The following is a 12,071-nucleotide window of genomic DNA, read 5'->3' as shown; positions in this document are numbered from 1 at the left end:
TTAACTGAAATATATTTTTAAATCAATTTTTATTATAGAATTCTACAAGAATTTAATTATTTAAATAGAAAAATAAATAATGTACTAAATAATTGGTAATATTTCTTTAAATAATTAACTTAAATTCTCATAAGAATTTTATCAGCAAATTTTCAAATAATTAAATTCTTTTGACGAATTTTAATAAAATTTTTTAAAATAATTACATTTTTCTAGAAATTTGTTTAAAATTGCATTAAAAATAATTGGAATTCTGCGATGAGTTTTATTATTTAACTAGCAAATTTTGTAAATAATGAATGATAAAATTCTTTAGAGCAATTCAATTATTTTCAATACAATTTTAATAAAGTTTCTCGAAAGAGTACAATTATTCTAAAAAATATTAATTAAATTCGATTATTTTCAAGAATTTTAATACAAATTCAATTATTTCCAACAATTTTAATGAAATTCTTTTAAAAAAAACATTATTTTCAAATTTTCTAATAAAATTCATTCAAAAAATTCAATTATTTTCAAAAACTCCGAAAAAATTCTTCAAAACAATTCAATTATTTTTATGAATTGTAAAATTTTCAGCAGGAATTCATTTATTTTCGCATGAATAAGAAAATTCTTTACAAGAATTAAAATATTTTCATAAATAAAAAAATTCAACACAGGAATTCAATTATTTTCATAAATAATAAAATTCTTGACGGGAATTCAATTATTTTTAATACAATTGTAATAAATTTTCTCGAAAGAATACAATTACTGAAATATGTTGATAAAATTCAGTACATTGTACGAAAGGGCAATATAAGCCCGTTTATATACTAAATAAATAAATACTAAATAAATAAAATTCTTAAAATGATGAGTTCAATTATTTTTCAAATTTTTTTATAAATACTTTACAAGAATTCAATGATTTTCAGTACAACGACAATTTAATTATTTCTGAAAATATTTGAATTCTTAAATAGAATTTTATTTAAACTTTTTTAAATAATTGAATCCCTGCAAAAAAATGTAGATTATATCTATATAAATAATTAAATTTTTGCAAAATTAAAAAAAATAATTGAATTTTTCGAGAAGAATTGATATAATTGAATTTTTTCGAAGAATTTAAAAAAAAATGTTTCAAAATAATTTAATTTTTCCTAGAATTAAATTGAAATTGTATTTAAAATAATTGAATTCCAGCGAAAATTTAATTACATATTTTTAAAAATAATGGAATTCTTGAATTGGATTTTATTAAAAATTTTTAAATAATTAAACTCCTGTCAGCACTGAAAAATGGTTATTACACGGAGAAAAATAAAGAGTAAGTTTTACTATTTACAAAGTAAAACCAAAATCGTTGGGAACTTCGCATTTCTGTCAACTTTTAGTATTTTTAAAGTGAATTTTGCTACGCTCGAACTAATTTTTACAAAAATGTACTTCGATCATAGCAACTTTTACTCCAAAAATAGTAAAAATTGCCAAAAATGCGCAAAAGTTTCTGTCAGTGTAACTCTTGGAAAACGAACTTAGTTCGTTTTTCCATGTGAAAAAATCGCTGAAAAGAAAATTCCGTCAAATGAAATTCGATGAAATGAAAATTATTTCTAATGAATTTTATAATGCGTCCCAAATTTTTTCCTTGATAGAAATTTAAATTAACGAAAGTCCTGCGTAAATGGAGAAATAATTAATTAATAACCGAATTAATGACTAAAGTAATAGAAATAATGCTTCATTTAGAATTTTCGCTTCTGGGAAGAACAAAGAATATCTAACTGATGATGTATCTATTACAACATTGAATTGAAGCCAAGAGTTCTTCTTTTTTTTTTTTACAAAACTTTCTTCTCCTATAGGTATATTATACACGTTTCGTTATTCCCTTCTCTCTCTGATCACCTTTCACAGTCATTTCTCTCCTTCGTTACCTTGTACCAACGATGAATGTTATGTGGGTCGTTTCGTCTCATCTCGTTCCGTTCTGTTCCGTCCCGTTCCAGGCCGAGCGAGAGTCCCGACTTGCGTCAATATTTGACTCAAACACGTTAAAACAATACCCGGTCCCGTACATAGCCAAGAGTCGTTTCAATGAGCTTCTCGGAATTTTATCTCGCGTCAGAAAATGCCTAACGACTTCACGCTCGCAGGAAATTCGAATGGTGCGCGGGACGGGAGGGATTTGTACTCTCAATATATATATACATATACATACCTCTTCTTTTTCATCTATTATCTTCTTTTTTTTCTCTTTTTTTTCAAACTTGAAAACTTGTGTAAAATCTCCTTTTTCGTGCGTATAGATTGACATTTCTCCGTTTGTTTCTTTCAGCGTACGTAAAAATTTCACTGCGATAATTTCTCTGAATGAAGCATCTGATGATATTTTTTCACTTGAGATTTTTTTTTTCAAAAAGGGGATTTGTAATGACAAACAGGCGGCGATGTTCTCGATGACGACATTATCTAAAGATTCTCTACATTCTGCGTCTAAAATTCATCCTTCACTATCAAAGAGGCAGGCGTAGTTTTTCAGAGCTGAAAACAAACAAATTTTATTAAAATCAAGTAACAGTGTCAAGTTTTTTTTCTAAATAATAATAAATTGAATATCAAATAACGAAACACAAAAAAAATTGATAGAAAAAAATGTCTCCAATTTTCAAAGTCGAGAGAAAGTATTAAGTATAATTTCCCTCCAAGAAAAAAAAAAGTAAAAGTCAGGAACATAATTGAAAAATCGCATCCCTTTTCTCGATATTCAAGAAAGGGGATGAAAAGCGCGGAGATCTTTGGATTCGTAAACCGCTTTGAGTCTCATAAAATCTCATAACCTCCGGGGCTAAATTCTGGAAGGGTCTACTTGGCAAAAATCCCCCTGTCGGAGAACATTCAATGGAGTTTGTTTGTTTTCGGGATCGTTCTCCTCATCCCTTGTGATGCACGCTTTTCCATATAAAACATATATAGAGTAGCATATATTGTACTCTGGAAATTTTTTTTAAAATTATATTCACACTGTAGATTTGTATATTTTTTTCTATCTGACAGTATAGTTGTATATTTTAATATCCATCACCTTCGTCTTTTCTATCATTTTCTTTTTTCATCATCTTTTTTCCAACTTTATCATCATCAGCAGCAGCATCATCTTTTTTCTTCATCACAGGGAAATTATTATTATTATTTATTATTATTCAATTATTAAATTATTGAATTATTATAATTCAATTATTTATAATACAATTTTAATAACATTTCATGAAAGAATTCAATTTTAACAAACATGCTATTATTCAAAAAATGATTTATTTTTCCATATAGAATACGGCATGAAAGTCCTGGAACTACGAACGTAGCTTATGTTTCAAAATTAGTTTCAAAAATTACACATTCAAACTGGAGCCGCCGCCGCCGCGAGAAATAAAATTTCCTGCTTTTCATCAACTTTTCAATACTTAACAAACTCCACAATTTTTAAATCAAAATTTTCCAATTTTCAATTCAACACTATTTTTTCCAATGATTTAACACTCGTTAAAAACAGTAAAAAGTAGCTTTATAAGCCTGAAAACAAATAAAAAAAAGTATTCATAATCGTATTTTTGAAGAATTCTAATTACAAATTTGGAAAATAATTGGATTTAAAAAAAATTCAGAACAAACTTATTACCAGGAGTGTTACAGTGCGGTATTCAAAAGTTCAAAATTATTTTCATCATTTTAATTTAATTATTATTTTCTAGAATTTTTAACTCAAATTCTTCTTTAAATCAATTATTATTAATAATTTTTGAAAAAGTTCTTTGAGAATTTTTAAATCCATTTGTTTACAATTGAATATGTATTAAAAAATAAACATTTCAAATAATTTCAGAAAAAAATTCAACTAAACTTTTTCAAAATAATTAATTCTACAGAATTGTTGGTTATAAGTATGAAAGATTAAGATTTTCAAAGAATTTAATTTGAAACCTTTTTAAAATTCAATTATTTCTTAAAATTCATGTTGTAATGCTTTGAATATTTAAATGTTATTTGAATAATTTGAATAATAAATATTCAAATCTAAAATTTTTAACTGAAATTCATTTCTAAATCAATTTTTATTAGAAAATTCTACTGGAATTCAATTATTTAAATACAAACAAAACAATTTATTGAATAATTACTTGTTTCTTAAAATTGAATTCTCATAAAGAATTTTATAAATAATTTTTTAAATAATTGAATTCTTTTGACGAATTTTAATAAAGTTTTTAAAAATAATTACATTTTTCGAGGAACTCTTTGAAAATTCAATTAATTTTAAACTACATGAGTAAAATTATATAGTAAAATTATTATTTTACAAAATATATCAAAATATAATAGCAAATTCTCAAAAAAGAAAGAAACAAAGCAGCTTTTCGTTGGCACAAATCTAAAAAAGGAGCTAAATAGCAGCAAATCGTTTAAAAAGAAGTAATAAAGGTTTTAGTGGATAAGTGCGAAGTTTGAAATAACAATATTTTGAAAATCTTCCCTTCAATCGCGCGCATAATGAAAGCAATAACAAACTGGATTTATTTAAATAGAAATGTTTTTCAGATTTCCTAAATATATTTACATATATGGAGAGAGAGAGATTGAGGGATCGAGGGAGTGAGAAAGAGACTTAATCCATTAAAGGCAAACTCGAATTTTGTTGAAGCCTCGGCTTTTGAGTCGTTTCCTCTTTTTTTAAAGCCGTGCTCTTGATTGGTTACGTCGAATTGACAAGTACTTGGTTGCTGGGCTCGTCCAAACATTTCGGACAGCCTAAGGAAACACATTTGCCTGTGGGCAAACACACGAGGCGTCTTACCAGACTCGAAGTAAAGTGGAACACCGAATGCGTCTGGGACTGTTTGCATTGCAGGACAATATATTCCGAGTCTTTTGAAGACGAGCCGAGGAAACGTGAATTACTTCTCCCACTCTTCAGAAACCGTCTCTCTTTCTCCTCTATCTATACACACACATGCCATCATTTTATTCCTCTAACAATGTTCTGCACGAGTTCTTTCCAAAGGACACAAAACTGTTGAAAAAAACGACGAAGCTGATGACGATGATGAAAAAAGAAGAAGGCGATGATGATGATGATGACAGAGCTCGAACTAGGTCCGTAAATTTGCTTCAAGTCTGTAAAAGACAGTTTTTTTTAAAAAAAAGGTCCGTAAAGTCCGTAATTTGATTGAGAAAAGACGAAAAGTTCGTAAATTGTACGATATAATTTGGAGAATTTTAGAGAAATTACAAATGATTGCAGAAATTTAATTATTTTCAAAAGTAATAAAATTCTACGCAGAAATTCAATTATGTTCAAAAATTTATTCAAATTCTCGTAAAAATTTTAATTATATTTAGAAATATAATTAAATTCTTCTTCGAAATTCAATTATTTTCAAAAATTTTAATAAAATTCTTGGCAAAATATCAATTACTTTCAAAAATTTTCCTCAATTCAATGATTTTCAAATATCTACTATATTTTAATAAAATTTTCCAAAAGAATTCAATTATTTAAAAAAAATGTAATAAAATTCTTCTCAAGATTTCAATTATTTAAAAAAAATGTAGTAAAATTCGTTGCAAGAATTCAATATTGTTTTCCTAAACATTAAATTTCTTCATAGGATTTCAATTATTTTTAAAAAATGTAATAAAAGTTGGTTGCAAGTCTTCAATTATTTTCCTAAATAATAAAATTCTTCTCAGGATTCAATTATTTTTAATACAATAAGTAAATTCTTCGAAAAATATAATTAATTTAAAAAATTTTATTAAAATTCTACGAACGAAATAAATGAACAATTGTTAATTATTTTAAATTTTCTATCTAAAATTCATTTTTTAAACAATTTGTATTAGAAAATTCTATGAGAATTCAATTATTTAAATATATAAAAATAAAAAAATACATTATAATAATCGTAAGTTTCCTTTCCGTTAGCAAATTATCTGCATTCATTTGTTTGTTTTGAAAATTAAATTTTGTGGGTTAAGTATTGGCATTTTTTTATATATTTTTTAATGTCAAACTTTTTAATGTGGAAAATACTTTACTTATTAAATTGTCTCGACTCTTTGGTAAAAAATGTAAAATTATCGAAAATTATCAAAAATTCAAACATCCGAATTTCTTAAAATTCAACATTTTTTCCTCTCTTTTATGGAATTTAGCTTCATTATTTTTGTGCTTTTGGAAAATACTTTACTTATTAAATTGTCTCGACTCATTGGTAAAAAATCTAAAATTATCAAAAATTCGAAAAAATTCAAAAATCCGAATTTCTAAAAATTCAACATTTTTTCCTCTCTTTTATAGGATTTAGCTTCATTATTTTTGTGCTTTTGGAAAATACTTTACTTCTTAAAATCGATTATTTTTAATAATTTTCGAAAAAGTTCTTTGACAATTTTCAAATCCATTTCTTTACAATATTCAATCTTACGAAATTTCAATTATTTTTAAATTCTTCAATTAAATATGTATTAAAAAATAAAAACTTCAAATAATATAAAAAAAATCCGCAATTAAAATTTCTCAAAAAAATTAATTCCACAGAATTGTTAGTTAAAAATATGAAAAATTCAAATTTTCAAAGATTTGAATCTGAAACCTTTTCAAAATTTAATTATTTTTAAATCAATTTTTATCAGAAAATTCTACGAGAATTTCATTATTTAAATACAAAAAAAACAATTTATTGAATAATTACATATGTTTCTTAAAATTGAATTCTTTTAAAGAATTGTATCAATCAGTTTTCAAATAATTTGAATTCTTTTGCAAAATTTTATTAAAATAGTAGATATTAAAAATAATTAAATTAGGGAAAATTTTTGAAAATAATTAAAATTTTGCCAAGAAATTTATTAAATGTTTTAAAAATAATTCAATTTTAGAGAAGAATTTTATTATTTATAAAGATAATTAATAATTTACGCAAAGAATTGCATTAAAAATTCTGAATGCAATAATATTATTCTTTAAAGAAATTTAATTAAAAATTTATTAAAAATAATATTTAAATTGTAATAAATAAATTGTAGCAAAGGTTATTAAAATAATTAAATTTCTTTGATAAATTTTAATAAAATTTTTAAGAATAATTACATCTTTCGAGGAATTCGATTAAAATTGTATTAAAAATAATTGAAATTCTGCAATTAGCTTTATTATTTATTAAAATAATTGAATTCCTAATAAGAATTTTATTATTTGCCAAAAAAATTAAATACCTGTAAAAATTTTATTATTTATGAAAATAATTGAATATTGCGAAGAAATTTATAAAAAAAATTTGTAAATAATGAAATTCCTGTAAAATTTTTATTATTTTTTGAAACTAATTAAAGGTTTGTGTAGAATTTTAGTAGATTTTTTTTAAATAATTGAATTCTTTTGGAAAATTTTATTAGAATAGTATAGATACCTATTAAAAATCATTGAATTGAGGAAAAATTTTGAAAATAATTGAAATTTTTCTAAGAATTTTATTAAAATTTTTGAAAATAATTGATATTTCGGAGAAGAATTTAATTATTTCTAAAGATAATTGAAATTTTGACGAGAATTTTTAAAAAATTTTGAACATAATTGAATTTTATTGCGAAGAATTTTATTACTTTTGAAAATAATTGAATTCCTTCAATCATTTGTAATTTCTCTAAAATTATCCAAATTATATCGTATAATTTACGTACTTTACGGACCTTTTTCAATCGAATTACGGACTTTACGGACCTTTTTTCAAAAAAACGGACTTTTACGGACTTCAAGCAAAGTTACGGACTTTTACGGGATTTACGGACCTAGTTCGAGCCCTGCTCTTTGGTAAAAAATCTAAAATTATCAAAAATTCGAAAAAATTCAAAAATCCGAATTTCTAAAAATTCAACATTTTTTCCTCTCTTTTATAGGATTTAGCTTCATTATTTTTGTGCTTTTGGAAAATACTTTACTTATTAAATTGTCTCGAATCTTTGGTAAAAAATCTAAAATTATCAAAAATTCGAAAAAATTCAAAAATCCGAATTTCTAAAAATTCAACATTTTTTCCTCTCTTTTATAGGATTTAGCTTCATTATTTTTGTGCTTTTGGAAAATACTTTACTTATTAAATTTTCTCGAATCTTTGGTAAAAAATCTAAAATTATCAAAAATTCGAAAAAATTCAAAAATCCGAATTTCTAAAAATTCAACATTTTTTCCTCTCTTTTATAGGATTTAGCTTCATTATTTTTGTGCTTTTGGAAAATACTTTACTTATTAAATTGTCTCGAATCTTTGGTAAAAAATCTAAAATTATCAAAAATTCGAAAAAATTCAAAAATCCGAATTTCTAAAAATTCAACATTTTTTCCTCTCTTTTATAGGATTTAGCTTCATTATTTTTGTGCTTTTGGAAAATACTTTACTTATTAAATTGTCTCGACTCTTTGGTAAAAAATCTAAAATTATCAAAAATTCGAAAAAATTCAAAAATCCGAATTTCTAAAAATTCAACATTTTTTCCTCTCTTTTATATGATTTAGCTTCATTATTTTTGTGCTTTTGGAAAATACTTTACTTATTAAATTGTCTCGAATCTTTGGTAAAAAATCTAAAATTATCAAAAATTCGAAAAAATTCAAAAATCCGAATTTCTAAAAATTCAACATTTTTTCCTCTCTTTTATAGGATTTAGCTTCATTATTTTTGTGCTTTTGGAAAATACTTTACTTATTAAATTGTCTCGACTCTTTGGTAAAAAATCTAAAATTATCAAAAATTCGAAAAAATTCAAAAATCCGATTTTCTTAGAATTCAACATTTTTTCTTCTCCTTTATGGGATTTAGCTTCATTATTTTTGTGCTTTTGGAAAATACTTTACTTATTAAATTGTCTCGACTCTTTGGTAAAAAATCTAAAATTATCGAAAATTATCAAAAATTCAAAAAACCGAATTTCTTAAAATTCAACATTTTTTCCTCTCTTTTATGGGATTTAGCTTCATTATTTTTGTGCTTTTGGAAAATACTTTACTTATTAAATTGTCTCGACTCTTTGGTAAAAAATCTAAAATTATCAAAAATTCGAAAAAATTCAAAAATCCGATTTTCTTAAAATTCAACATTTTTTGCTCTCTTTTATGGAATTTAGCTTCATTATTTTTGTGCTTTTGGAAAATACTTTACTTATTAAATTTTCTCGAATCTTTGGTAAAAAATCTAAAATTATCAAAAATTCGAAAAAATTCAAAAATCCGAATTTCTAAAAATTCAACATTTTTTCCTCTCTTTTATAGGATTTAGCTTCATTATTTTTGTGCTTTTGGAAAATACTTTACTTATTAAATTGTCTCGAATCTTTGGTAAAAAATCTAAAATTATCAAAAATTCGAAAAAATTCAAAAATCCGAATTTCTAAAAATTCAACATTTTTTCCTCTCTTTTATAGGATTTAGCTTCATTATTTTTGTGCTTTTGGAAAATACTTTACTTATTAAATTGTCTCGACTCTTTGGTAAAAAATCTAAAATTATCAAAAATTCGAAAAAATTCAAAAATCCGAATTTCTAAAAATTCAACATTTTTTCCTCTCTTTTATATGATTTAGCTTCATTATTTTTGTGCTTTTGGAAAATACTTTACTTATTAAATTGTCTCGAATCTTTGGTAAAAAATCTAAAATTATCAAAAATTCGAAAAAATTCAAAAATCCGAATTTCTAAAAATTCAACATTTTTTCCTCTCTTTTATAGGATTTAGCTTCATTATTTTTGTGCTTTTGGAAAATACTTTACTTATTAAATTGTCTCGACTCTTTGGTAAAAAATCTAAAATTATCAAAAATTCGAAAAAATTCAAAAATCCGATTTTCTTAGAATTCAACATTTTTTCTTCTCCTTTATGGGATTTAGCTTCATTATTTTTGTGCTTTTGGAAAATACTTTACTTATTAAATTGTCTCGACTCTTTGGTAAAAAATCTAAAATTATCGAAAATTATCAAAAATTCAAAAAACCGAATTTCTTAAAATTCAACATTTTTTCCTCTCTTTTATGGGATTTAGCTTCATTATTTTTGTGCTTTTGGAAAATACTTTACTTATTAAATTGTCTCGACTCTTTGGTAAAAAATCTAAAATTATCAAAAATTCGAAAAAATTCAAAAATCCGATTTTCTTAAAATTCAACATTTTTTGCTCTCTTTTATGGAATTTAGCTTCATTATTTTTGTGCTTTTGGAAAATACTTTACTTATTAAATTGTCTCGACTCTTTGGTAAAAAATCTAAAATTATCGATAATTATCAAAAATTCAAAAATCCGATTTTCTTAAAATTCAACATTTTTTGCTCTCTTTTATGGGATTTAGCTTCATTATTTTTGTGCTTTTGGAAAATACTTTACTTATTTAATAGTCTCGACTCTTTGGTAAAAAATCTAAAATTATCGAAAATTATCAAAAATTCAAAAATCCGAATTTCTTAAAATTCAACATTTTTTTCTCACTTTTATGGGATTTAGCTTCATTATTTTTGTGCTTTTGGAAAATACTTTACTTATTAAATTGTCTCGACTCTTTGGTAAAAAATCTAAAATTATCGATAATTATCAAAAATTCAAAAATCCGATTTTCTTAAAATTCAACATTTTTTGCTCTCTTTTATGGGATTTAGCTTCATTATTTTTGTGCTTTTGGAAAATACTTTACTTATTTAATAGTCTCGACTCTTTGGTAAAAAATCTAAAATTATCGAAAATTATCAAAAATTCAAAAATCCGAATTTCTTAAAATTCAACATTTTTTTCTCACTTTTATGGGATTTAGCTTCATTATTTTTGTGCTTTTGGAAAATACTTTACTTATTAAATTGTCTCGACTCATTGGTAAAAAATCTAAAATTATCAAAAATTATTAAAAATCCGAAAAATCGAATTTCTTAAAATTCAACATTTTTTCCTCTCTTTTATAGAATTCAGCTTCATTATTTTTGTGCTTTTGGAAAATACTTTACTTATTAAATTGTCTCGACTCTTTGGTAAAAAATCAAAAATTATTAAAAATTATCAAAAATCCGAAAAATCAAATTTCTTAAAATTCAACATTTTTTCTTCTCTTTTATGCCATTTAGCTAAAGCTAAATTATTATTTGAATTTTTATTCAAGAGAAAAAATGGAAAACTGAAAAAATTTAGAAACTTTTAAAAATTCCAGGCCTTTTCCATGATTTCCCTGATTTGCAGAAGTCTTTTAAAAATTCCATACCATTTCCATGATTTCCAGATTTTGTAGGAACCCTGCTTTTGTCTGACTTTCTTCTAAATTATCGAATTCAGTGATTTCTGGGGTGAATTTGGTTAAGTTTTAAAATGATTAATTTCTATTTGAATTCGTTTTTTTTAATTTAGAAAATCTGATGTTAATTTAATTCTTTTTTCGTTATGCACGGCAAAAAATATTTAGCTGGATAAACTACAGATTTCACTTTAATAGCGAAATTTTTCAGTGCTTCAATTAATACTTTCGTTATTCTAGAGAAACTTATCGCTATTTCAAGTAAAACTTTTTTCAGTGTGTAATAATTTTTATTTCTTTAAAAAGTATTTAATTTAAAATGGCTTTATAAAATAAGCAATGCAAAAGGTGACCCAGATACTAATTGTAATTGTTCTAGCCATAGTTTAAGTCTAGTAATGTAAATTCTATTTAAATTGAGACCATTGAGTGAAATTATTTGAATTTTAGTTAGTTAAATCTCTTTGTTAGGTTATAATAATTATTTCTTTAAAATTTTTTAAATTGTTTAAAATAAGCAGCCCCATACAACATTTCCGCGCGCTTGCGCGCAGATAGTTTGACTAGTTATTGAATAAAGGAATGTTTTTCAAAATTGAAGTTCTCATAAAGAATTTTATCAACAAATTTTTGAAATAATCGAATTTTTTCGACGAATTTCAATAAAGTTTTCAAGAAGAATTACATTTTTCGAGGAATTCAGTTAAAATTGTATTAAAAATAATTGAAATATTCTATGTTGAGTTTTATTATTTATGAAA

At 23.8% G+C, this 12,071-nt stretch overlaps 1 protein-coding gene across 3 annotated transcripts in view; it reads right to left on the bottom strand.

Moving 5' to 3' along the window:
• LOC122507872 (cyclin-K-like) overlaps positions 1 to 12,071 on the bottom strand; it is a 104,241-nt gene that overhangs the window by 56,512 nt on the left and 35,658 nt on the right. For all 3 annotated transcript variants that reach the window (XM_043620831.1, XM_043620832.1, XM_043620833.1), the window contains one exon: positions 2,213 to 2,535. The gene's annotated coding sequence lies outside the window, so the exon portion shown is untranslated. The remainder of the gene's footprint in view (positions 1 to 2,212; positions 2,536 to 12,071) is intronic.

This window comes from Leptopilina heterotoma, unplaced genomic scaffold (assembly GCF_015476425.1).
Source record: "Leptopilina heterotoma isolate Lh14 unplaced genomic scaffold, ASM1547642v1 Lhet_52, whole genome shotgun sequence".
Classification (NCBI taxonomy): Eukaryota; Metazoa; Arthropoda; class Insecta; order Hymenoptera; family Figitidae; genus Leptopilina; species Leptopilina heterotoma.
The sequence above is the reverse complement of the archived record's forward strand: the minus strand, read 5'-3'. Positions and strand labels throughout refer to the sequence as shown.